The sequence below is a fragment of the Podarcis muralis genome, chromosome Z, assembly GCF_964188315.1.
Source record: "Podarcis muralis chromosome Z, rPodMur119.hap1.1, whole genome shotgun sequence".
NCBI lineage: Eukaryota > Metazoa > Chordata > Lepidosauria > Squamata > Lacertidae > Podarcis > Podarcis muralis.
Genome location: NC_135673.1, coordinates 19,341,177 through 19,352,559, shown reverse-complemented (window position 1 = coordinate 19,352,559; position 11,383 = coordinate 19,341,177). Strand labels below are relative to the sequence as shown.

The following is an 11,383-nucleotide window of genomic DNA, read 5'->3' as shown; positions in this document are numbered from 1 at the left end:
ATTTAAAATGTTCCCCCTCCCCTCTTTGAGGCTTTTTTCCACCCACCCCTTGTGCAAACCCTTTCAATGAGTTTTGACGTGTAAATTTACTCCTGAGTAAGCTTCAAAAAGATTCATTTCAATTTTATTTTTGTTTTATTACTCATTTTAGGAAATGATAATTTTGTAGTCATTTTAGGCTGTGGGTAAAACCTCAGTGCCTAGGACTTGCTGATTGCATGGTCGGTGGCTCGAATCCCTGCGGCGGGGTGAGCTCCCGTCGTTCGAACTGCCCACCTAGCAGTTCGAAAGCACCCTTAAGTGCAAGTAGATAAATAGGTACCGCTTTATAGCGGGAAGGTAAACGGCTTTCCGTGTGCTGCGCTGGTGCTGGCTCGCCAGCTGCAGCTTCGTCACGCTGGCCACGTGACCCGGAAGTGTCTTCGGACGGCGCCGGCTCACGGCCTCTTGAGTGAGATGAGCACGCAACCCTAGAGTCGGACACGACTGGCCTGTATGGGCAGGTGTACCTTTAAGGTGAAAGAGGGACTCGGGTGGCGCTGTGGGTTAAACCACAGAGCCTGGGACTTGCCGATCAGAATGCTGGCCACATGACCCAGAAGCTGTACGCCGACTCCCATGGCCAATAAAGCGAGATGAGCGCCACAACCCCAGAGTCGGCCACGACTGGACGTAATGGTCAGGGGTCCTTTACCTTTAAGGTGAAAGAAGTGCTTTTTGCGAGTCTAAAGTAGAAAGTGTCCTTCCATTACAATCCTAATGCAGCCAGGCTGAACAGAGCTTGCGATGGAACTGCCTCTGGCAGGAAAAATGCTCACACACCCCTTACTTTTCTGTGTGTAGATCATGTATTACAGTGGTACCTCTGATTAAGAACTTAATTCATTCCGTTGGTCTGTTCTTTTTTTTTTAAAGATATTTATTAGAGTTTTACAAAATGAAAAAAGAAAAAAGAAAACATACAAATAAAAAACAATTCCATCTTTCCATCACATTCTTTCATTTGCTTGATTCCCGGACCTCCTCAAACCTCCCTTTTTGTATTCCAGTTTAATTTGTTAGTTCAGCAAATCCTTCCCCTCTTTACTTATCCTAATCTTTAATCTTAAAATAATGTAACATTAGATTTTTGCCTATTAATAGTCCAATTTTTTCATCCTCCTTATAGCATTATAGCTAAAAACCACATAATTTTTCATCCAACCTCATTCTAAGATTCATTAATTTTGCAATATTTCTGTAAATAGTCTTTAAATTTCTTCCAATCTTCTTCCACCGACTCTTCTCCCTGGTCTCAGATTCTGCCGGTCATTTCTGCCAATTCCATGTAGTCCATCACCTTCATCTGCCATTCTTCCAGGGTGGGTAGATCTTGAGTCTTCCAATACTTTGCGATAAGTATTCTTGCTGCTGTCGTAGCATACATAAAGAAAGTTCTATCCTTCTTTGGCACCAATTGGCTGACAATGCCCAGGAGAAAGGCCTCTGGTTTCTTCAGGAAGGTATATTTATTTTTTTAATTTTTTTTTTATTAAAGTTTCCATAGTTTTAAAACAGCAAAAACATAACAAAACAATACAGTAGACACAACAAACAAAAAACAAGTATAACTTCAAATCTTAATTTCTTATAATTTACCTCCCCGACTTCCTCATACCTCCCCTTTCTGTTTTCCAATTTCCAGGAAGGTATATTTAAATACCTTTTTCATTTCATTATATATCATCTCCCAGAAAACCTTAATCCTTGGGCACGTCCACCAAAGGTGAAAGAATGTACCTTCTGTTTCTTTACATTTCCAACATTTATTAGCGGGCAAATGATAGATTTTTGCAAGCTTGACTGGGGTCATGTACCACCTGTATATCATTTTCATAATATTCTCTCTTAAGGCATTGCATGCCGTAAACTTCATACCTGTGGTCCATAACTGTTCCCAGTCAGCAAACATAATATTGTGTCCATCATCTTGTGCCCACTTAATCATAGCAGATTTCACCGTTTCATCCTCCGTTGGTCTGTTCTTAACCTGAAACTGTTCTTAACCTGAGGTACCACTTTAGCTAATGGGGCCTCCCGCTGCCACCGCGCTGCCACCGTGGGATTTCTTTTCTCATCCTGAAGCAAAGTTCTTAACCTGAGGTACTATTTCTGGGTTAGCGGAGTCTGTAACTTGAAGCATCTGTAACCCGAAGTGTCTGTAACCTGAGGTACCACTGTATCTGTAAAATGACTCAGCCTTAGCTATTTAAAACACATTCAAAGTTCTGAAGGGATCACAGAATCATAGAATTGTGAAAGGGATCCCAAGGATCATCTAGTTCAGCTGATTCTCTTCCTCAGCTTCCCGCCCCTCCATCATCTCTCCAGAATTTCTTTCTCACATATTAGTTTGTGTGGCTCGTGGCAGGCCAGGCCCTGTGGTAAATGCCCACCCCTGCGGTGTGGCGCCCCCTCTACCCCCCTAGCTATGCCTCTGAGGCTCAGAGCCTCCATGGTGCCCTTCTGGAGGCTTCACCCAGGGCAGAAACCTGGCTAGACACCCCACCCCATCCCAGCTATGGCTGCAGAATGAGCCATGGTGTTTTCCCATTTGGATGTTTTTCCAGGAGAAAGTCGACAGGAAAAGGATTTCTCCCTATTTCTTAACACTGAAATTTGGGGACATCCAATGAAATGGAATGTTGGAAGATTCAGGACAGATCAAAGGAAGGACTTCTTTATGCAGTGCAGTGTTAAACTGTGAAACTTGCTTCCACAGGACGCAATGATGGCCGCTAACTTGGATGGCTTGAAAAGTGCATTGGGAAAATACATGGAGAGGAACTCTTTTTAATAGCTCCTAGACGTCATGGTAAGTATGTGTGTGTGTGTGTGCGCGCGCCCCTCCGACCAGCAACCACTGCCAAATAAAGCTGACTAGTGTGCCTGTTCCTTTAAGTTTAAATAGCAAATACAGTCATATGTCATGTTACGTCCGCTTCATGTTACGTTCTTTCTGGTTACGTCCCGCAGCGACCCGGAAGTACCGGAAAGGCTTACTTCCGGGTTTTGCCACTCGCGCATGCGCAGAAGCGCAAAATGACGTCACGCGCATGCTCAGAAGCGGCGAATCGCAACCCGTGCGTGTGCAGACGCCCCGCTGCGGGTTGCGCTCTTTTCATGTTGCGAACGGGCCTCCGGAACGGATCCTGTTCACAACCAGAGGTACCACTGTATAATGGGTAGAGGGTAAATCAGGACCACAACCCAGGGGGGGCTAAATCATTTCTCCTCCTGCTGCTGCCCCAAAGAAAATTGATCTCCTGAGGCTATTCCTGGACACAGCACCTACTTCACCCCTCCCTCCACTGCACCCATTCCAAAAGCCCCTCCCCCAGCACCTCTTATTTACGTTTTTAATGTTAGACTCCTTAGTTGCAAGTACTGTATGCAATTAACTTCATGTGCAGATTTGCCCTTTACAAGGAGCTACAAGCCCAGTGATAAGGTTCAATCAATCAATTAATCAGTTTACTACAGTCATAGACCAGCAATGATGAGATTCCTGACACCACAGCTCTACAGTCCTGAGGTTGCATGTTTTCTTTCCTGGCTGATTTATGTAGCAGTGGCCTGGTCCACGCTTCTGTCACTGGAGAAGCATGACTAAGGAAATACTGTATTGTAAACACAGTGAGAGGGTCGACAGGGGCATCCCTCTCACTGGGTTTAAAGCACACTGTGGATAGCAATGTGACCTAGAATCATAAAATCGGAAGTTACCGCCAAAGGTCATCCAGGCCAACCCCCTGCAGGAATCACGGGGGAAATCCATCACAGATGGCCAACCTGTAGAAGATATACATTTAATGTGCATGAGGTTCTCTGTTTGTGTGCCTTGTGTATGAAACTTAGTGCAGCTTTGTACCTGGAGAATGTCTGTTTTGCAGGGAGCTGTATCAAGTGCAAAGCAGGTGGAGAAAGATGCTTGTGCAGCTTAAAGCTGTAACGAGAGTGGAATATTTGTTTCTGTGCTAAAGGTAAAGGTACCCCTGCCCGTACGGGCCAGTCGTGTCCGACTCTAGGGTTGTGCGCTCATCTCACTCAAGAGGCCGGGGGCCAGCGCTGTCCGGAGACACTTCCGGGTCACAGGGCCAGCGTGACATCGCTGCTCTGGCGAGCCAGAGCCGCACACGGAAACGCCGTTTACCTTCCCGCTAGTAAGCGGTCCCTATTTATCTACTTGCACCCGGGGGTGCTTTCGAACTGCTAGGTTGGCAGGCGCTGGGACCGAGCAACGGGAGCGCACCCCGCCGCGGGGATTCGAACCACCGACCTTTCGATCGGCAAGCCCTAGGTGCTGAGGCTTTTACCCACAGCGCCACCCGCGTCCCCTGTGCTACTGATGTTAAATTGATGGCTCATCCCTGGGAGTCGAAAGCAGAAACATTTATCTCAACAATTACATCTGTGGGTGGCTAAAAACTTAATGACTTAAAGAAGAAACACGGATCCCTTTGAATATGCTTGATAGTGAAAGATTCTGCGTGTTTCGTTTCTTTTTATATTTCATTCTCATTCCCGTACTTCTACCTATTAACTTACTCTGATAAAGACTCTGGGCATATTGCCAGTACAAGAGGTTTGGGCACTCTTCCAGCATGTATATCAATCTACCACAATTCTGTTTTAATGAATTATTTTCATGGTTTTAATAGATTTTTATGTGTATACATTCAGTTTTAATTATATAGATGTCTAATTGGTTTTTTTAATTATTCCCCTCCCCCACATTTTTAGCTTTCTTATTTTTATCTGTAAGCCCTGTCAGGGAAAAAGGTGGGGTATGTGTGAATAAATAAGAAAATAAATAAATAAATAAATGTTCTGTTTCCAGTCTGAAAGCTTGTTTTTATGCTTCCTTGCAATGTGACATTTTCCAAAAGTCCCTTTTATTTATACACCCCGATTGTGGCATCACATCCTGGGTGTGCAATGCTGGTACAGTGCCCGTGTTTAAAGAGGAACACATCAGAATTGTAAAAATAAACCTGGCTGCCCTTGTTCACTAGGCATGATTCCAAAGAGGGAGGGAGGGAGAAAATCAAGAGTGGAAGCTGTTCTGGCATTGTCCTTCCTGAGGGTTAAAAAGTAAACTCAGAAGTGCAGAATACAGAGGACTCGTTTGTAGCTCAGCTTCTGGAAGGGATTCCATGCAAATGAGTAAACACCTCTTTCTGGAGCCTGTTTTAAGCTACCACACATGGCATGGAATAGCTTGCTGATGCTGGAACTTGGAACATAGCAGGGAGCTTTGCTGTAACCTTGCTATTGGTCCATCTTGCTTCACAGGTCTCCTCCCCTGATTACGGACAATAGCCCATGAGGATTTCAGGCAGGTGGTATCCCTGCCTGGAGATGCTGCCAGGGTTGAACCTGGGACCTTCTGCATGCAAAGCAGGTGTTCTGCCCCTGAGCTACATAGGCCCTTTCCCAGGCCCACTGAGTTTGCTCTCAAGGGAAGGGTGGCAGCATACAACACACAGACCTCCTCCAAGCCTTTGGAGTTGAGGAAGGTGCAGGAGATCGCCAGGGCAACCCCATCTCTGCTGCACCTAGGTTGGCAGGAGGGCTGGGTGCCAGAGGGCAATGGTGTCACTTGGACTGTTGCGAGTGCAGCTGCAGAAGGCTGGTGATGACAATGATTTGCCCCTGCTGGATCAGGCCCTCTTACTCTAGTGTGTCATTCATTGGCAGAGCCAGGGGGCAGGCAGCGAAGCCATAGGGGTGTCTTTGCTAGTGGAGCCATGGGAGGGGCTGATTGCCAATTGCCCACAACCCCTGGGCCAAGTGTCCCCATGCCCTTCAGCTCAGCCTCCTCCCTTTCCACAAGACTGCAGCAAGCGCATCGTTGTGAAGATCCCTGCTCTTGCCAGGCCTCCTCTGCTGAGCCTATGATCTGGATTTGCCCAGGAGCCCAATGGGCAGATGACACTGGCAAAGAGAGTCCTGATGGCTTGGTGGGCTTGGCACCTCCCCCGCCCCCCTGCTTCTGAGAAGGAGGAGCGTAGGCATCTACTCTGCCCTTGGCATTGGACAGAAGTCCCCCCCCTCCGGGGACAGGGGGCGGCAGTGAGAAGAGCTTAGCTGAAAATCTGATTAAAGCAGGAGTTTGAGGGCACTTCCTCTACTTTCCTTTTTTAACTCCAGCCCTTAAACTTTCTTCTTCGCCTCGGAGAGGGGAATGGCAAGCATTTGGATTAAGGGATTGCAGGGCTGTCTGCTTTAATTACAGCTGCCACCCGTGACTCTGGCGTCCTCTGCTGAACTCTTGCACAGAGTAGAAGGAAAAGGCCAGGTTTCCAAGGGTAAGTTAATGCGTGAGCCTGTTTCCTTGGTGCACCCATGTCTCCAAGCCCAGGGCTTACACATGACCAGGGGCACGGGAGCGGCTTTTCAACCCTGTATCTAGCATAACTGTCAAGTCCTTTCCCTGGGGGAGCTCAAAGCCACCTTCTCCCTTGTTCAGGTGAGCTGAGCAAAGAGGCTCGAGGAGGCTGTATGGTCAGGATTTGTACCAGGGTGTGCAGGAGATCACAGCCCTCCAGGGTCAAGCCTGGAAGTCCCCCAGAAACTCTGAAGTGAGAGCAGGGAAGGGCAGAGGGAAGGGAAGAAGGAAGAAGGCTTCTCTGCTCCGATGCTACTCACTCATTGTCCTCCTGTCAACTCATACCCAGTCACCAAATTCTAAGCACAACACACACACACACACACACACACACACACACACACACACACTATCAAAGATGGTGAAATTTCCTCTTTTGCTGCTGCCCAGTCCCCCTGAAGCTTGGGAGTGTGTGCGGAAGCTGTGTCTGCCCAGCTCCCGTTAAAGCTGCCCACCTGGACCACCTTGTGTTGTTCTGTGCACTTTTGTCTCTACTGTTGCTCTTTGTGGGCCTTACCTCTTCTGTCTCTTCTGCCCCACTTCTGCCTGCAGGCAAGCAGGCCCCCACGGTGCCCACCAGCAAAAATAGGCAATTTGGTACCAAATGCATCTCTCATTGCCCTCACCTCGACCAGCCCTTTTAACACATTCTTGGTGGAGAGAAATAAGGGCAAACGGAAGTGTGAAATATGCTTTATGAACAGCCTCCAGTAGCTGAAAGCGGGGTGGGGTGGGGGAGCATTTTGCTAGGAGCTCCCTGAGAAAAACAGCATCTTCCTGTCCCAGCTTTGGGGGAGCTGCAGTACTTGGGTCTCGCCACTGGGTGGCACCCTATGCCCACATTGGCTGCAACAGCTTTTCAGGTGAAAATGTGTGTGTGGTTTTCAATGGTGCCTTACACGAGGTTCTCTCCCCTCCCCCTCCCCCCCCCCCGCTCCCCACATCTCCACCCCACTGCTACCCAAACTCTCACACTACCCACCATTACTGCTTCTTCCACATCGTGGCAAGGTCTGGTTCTTGCCTTTCTCTGGAGGAACAGCAGCCACCTTGACCAAGGGAACAGGGATGCTTGCTTCTGCTGCAACATCTGGAGGGTTATTGTGTTGCAGTAAGAAGAAACAAAGCAATTTGAAGCTGGTGTTCAGCAGGGTTTGTAGGCAGAGGAGGGGCTGGTGTTGCCTTCCCAGAGTAAGGTGCAATTACAGGGTGCTCAGGCAGCAGGCCACAGAGACCGCCCCCATGCCCTGACACATGCATCTTTCAGGGAACCCCCAACTTTGTGCTGTTTGGCCCAGTTCTGCCCTGAGAGCTAAGGGCAGAGTTGCACACAGTCTGAACCCCAGGAATTAAACTGAAAGCTTTGTGGACACTCTGTAGGTCAAGCCAACAACTCCCGCCCTCCTTGACCATTCTGGCTGATGGGGGCTGGAGTGCCCCTAAAGGGCCTTGACTTCCAGAGAGGCACAGCCCCTGCTCCCCACAACTGGTGGGGCTGATGTAGCCCAGCCTGAGTGGGTGTTCAGCATGGCCTATGTATGCTTCCTCCTCCTCCTCCTCCAGAGAGAGAAGGGGTTGTCTCAACTAAAGATAAGCACCTGCTACTCTTTTTTTGATCGGAGGCATCACTGCCCATTTAATGACACTTAATGACGTCTGAATTCCCAGATAAAAACGTATTTGTTTATAATGGGGCTCAGGGATCAAAGCTCAGGGATCAAAGCAGAGCTGTGTTGGCTTTTGCCCTTCCTGTGGCTGGGGAGGGGAAGAGAAGGTGCCCCCTCTCACTCAGGGATCCTTTGGTTGTGTTCCCTTGAACAGTGGCAACGTGGTTGGAGCCACCCTAGGCAGCAGCTGTTTGGACTCTGCTCCTTGCTTTGAGCAGAGTGGGGCAACGTGTAGAAGACCCAGAAGAGAGATGTTTAACTTGTCTGGTGTGCCACCTTGGGATTCTCCTGGATCTTCAACTGTTCCTGCAATCCCAGACAGTGACCCCCATTCCAGACGCTCCAGGCCAGCCTAGTGCAAAGTTCCTTGATGGAAGGGAGAGCAGGGAAGGAAAGGAGAGCAGAGAGAGAGAGATCAAGAGAGAGAGAGATCTAAAAGGCTATTCTTAGCAGCCCATGTGGGTGAATGTCGCCAGGTAGCTTTTGCCGCTGCTGATCTGCCCCCTTCCTTCCACCCACCCCACCTCTTATGAGATGTTTCTGCCCTTCCAGATCATTGATCACAGCCCCTCTCTCAGCACCATCCTGTTCCCTTCTGGCATGGCTAATATTTGGCTCCAGGGACTCCAGCCAAAACACTCTGATGGGCTGATGCTGTCTATTGCCCAAAGTGGAGGGAGGTGACGGTGGGCCAGAGAACAGCCCTTTCCCTCCCAGAGAGACACTCTCAGGAAGTGACCGGGGCCTTCTTGGACTCTGTTGTCTCCTTGGTTCCAAGGAGTCCACCCAGTCTTTCCCTGTGCTTGTTTTTTGCCTTCTGCTCAGGCTCGGAGTGATCCTGACTGGTGCCCAGGACTTGTCACACAAGAGCACATTCCCATCATTGCAGAGGAATGGTGAAACCTCCAGAGCACCAGTGATGCTGCTGCATGTGGACCTTCCCACTGGCTGGAATATTTACATAGAATCATAGTTGGAAGGGACCCTGAGGATAATCTAGAGGACCATCTTTTCTGCTTTCTCAGAAAGTCAGCAAGGGCTGTAGCTTCATGGCAAGCGTGAACCCCTGCTGCCTGTCATTTCAGGCCACCCTGAGTTAGGTGGCCTGTTGGTCTGACTCAGGAGAAGGCAACTCCCTTCCCACTTCTGCCTGCAAAGCAACCTGACCTCAGCACAAACCATGGGGCAGCCTTCTCCATACAGCACCTGAAGGCAGCAGGCCAGTGCTCAGGGTGAAGGTCAGGCGGGGTGGCACCTGCAGCTGCACCTGCTCAGTTCCCATCAGCACCTGCCACTTCAGTCTGCCTGATGGCAGGAGTGGTCCTTTGTTGTAAGGGAGACAGAGGAGGGGTGTCTTCCATGCCTTACACTCCCTAAGGGAGCATCTTGGCCACTGCTGTCTCTGCTTCAGGCAACATGGGCCACAAAGCCCCCTGGAGCCAGCTTTCAAGTCCCTGCTTGGCCATGGAACTCATGGGGGGGGGGCAGGGACCTTAGTCCCATCACTCTCTTTCGTGTGAGACTGAAACACAAGCAATGAACATAAGAATGTAAGAAGAACCTGCTGGATCAGGCCAACAGCCCATTGGAGCACAGGAACCCTCTCTCCTCCTGTGGTTTCCAGCAACTGGAATTCAGAAGGATTACTTGTCCCATCCTCTTAAAGTAAGGTTACCAGATTTTTTTCAATGAATCTGGGGACACTTTTCAACTTCAATGGATTTTGTATGGGGACTGATTTGTAAATCCGGGGACTGTCCCCAGGAAACGGGGATGTCTGGTAACCTTATTTTAAAGCCATCCAGACTGATGACCCTCACTCCATAGGTTAACGAAGAAGGACTTTCTTTTCTCTGTCCTGCATCTTCCAGCACTCAGCTTCTCTGGAGGCCAACCAGTCCTAGTGTTAGGAGATAGGAAGAGGTCAAGGGCAGCAAGTGACCCACCAACAACCACTTTCAAGCTGTCTCCCCTCTTGCCTCTTCCGGGAGCAGCAGAGGGTCTGTGCATTGTCTTGCATAGGTCTATGTATTGGGGCAGGGCCTCACCCTCTGCCCCAGTGGGATTCAAGCACCTTGGTCTCTGTTTACTCTGTTATGCCCCTATTATCTGGGGCATTCCGGAGGCAGCTTTGACTGTTATCAAGGTTAGTGCGGGAGTCATAGCAGTGAACTTCATGCCCCCTCACCTCCTTGTGTTACTTTATGGTTGGGAATCTTTGAAATCTGCCGACTCCTTCTGTGTGTCATTAGGAAGCCTGGAAGGGAGAGGCCTTTGGGAAGTGGCTGGCTGCCTGGCATAGAGGGGTCACACAGTTTGTGGCAGTGCCGGGCAATTACTGTAAACCGCCTGCCCCCCGCCTGCTTCCTTTTGCAGCCAGTGTGCACAATGGTTCATAGAAAGCAACGAATTTAAGTAGAATACTGGTAGCCGCAACAGATAATACCAGCGCAAATCAACATTTGACAGTTTGCCAATAGCAGTTCATTGTAAAGCATATCATACATTCAAAGCACATGGTTTCTGCCCAAAGAATTCATGGAACTGTGATTTACCGCTCAGTGCTGCAATTCCCAGCACCTTGAACAAACCACAGTTCCCAGAATTCTCTGGGGGGAAGCTGTGCGCATTGAGTGTATGGCACATGCACCATCCGCTGCACTTCTTGACAAGTCTGACCACCGTTAAGTTTACTGATGATTTTCTCTGCTGCTCTAGACCTTGGCAAGGCTTGTTACTAAATGCCAGAGGCATAAGCTAGAGGCTGGCGAAACTGGCAACTGGTGGTGGTGGGGGAAACGCAGACCCAAAAATCACCGTTGGAGATTGATTGGGAGAGATCCTGCAACAACTGGCAAGAGAGGAGAGGAGAGAAAGTGCTTTCAGGATCTATCCTGCTGGGATATCTGAGAGTAAACCCTATTGAACTCCATGGGGCTTCTTTCTGAGTAGGCTTGCAGAGGATTGCGTTGTTGGCATTGCTGATGCAACGCTTTGCAAGCCTTGCCCAATATATCGGTCGAGGTGCACAGGAGCGGGTTGTTACTTTGCAAGTATTTTGGACTGATGCGCACTGGAAAACTTGCTTTCAGAAAATAAATTGCACCCCAAAATAGTTCAGTTAGCAAAGGACTCTGCTTGTGCGCCAGTCTACAAGGCTTGCCAGATTTTCAAGTACTTGGGCCACCTAAACTGTAGTAATTTCTAATGCAGCTACTGTGGTAAAGGTTCCCCCTCCCCCGATGGGGGGGCACCGATACCCCTCTTTGCCAAGGACGCAAAGGAC

At 49.1% G+C, this 11,383-nt stretch overlaps 1 protein-coding gene across 1 annotated transcript in view; it reads left to right on the top strand.

Moving 5' to 3' along the window:
• Window positions 1–6,124: 6,124 nt before the first annotated feature.
• LOC114589356 (mitochondrial fission factor-like) overlaps window positions 6,125–11,383 on the top strand; it is a 33,691-nt gene continuing 28,432 nt past the window's right edge. Inside the window, exon 1 of the mRNA XM_077922272.1 lies at window positions 6,125–6,350. The gene's annotated coding sequence lies outside the window, so the exon portion shown is untranslated. The remainder of the gene's footprint in view (window positions 6,351–11,383) is intronic.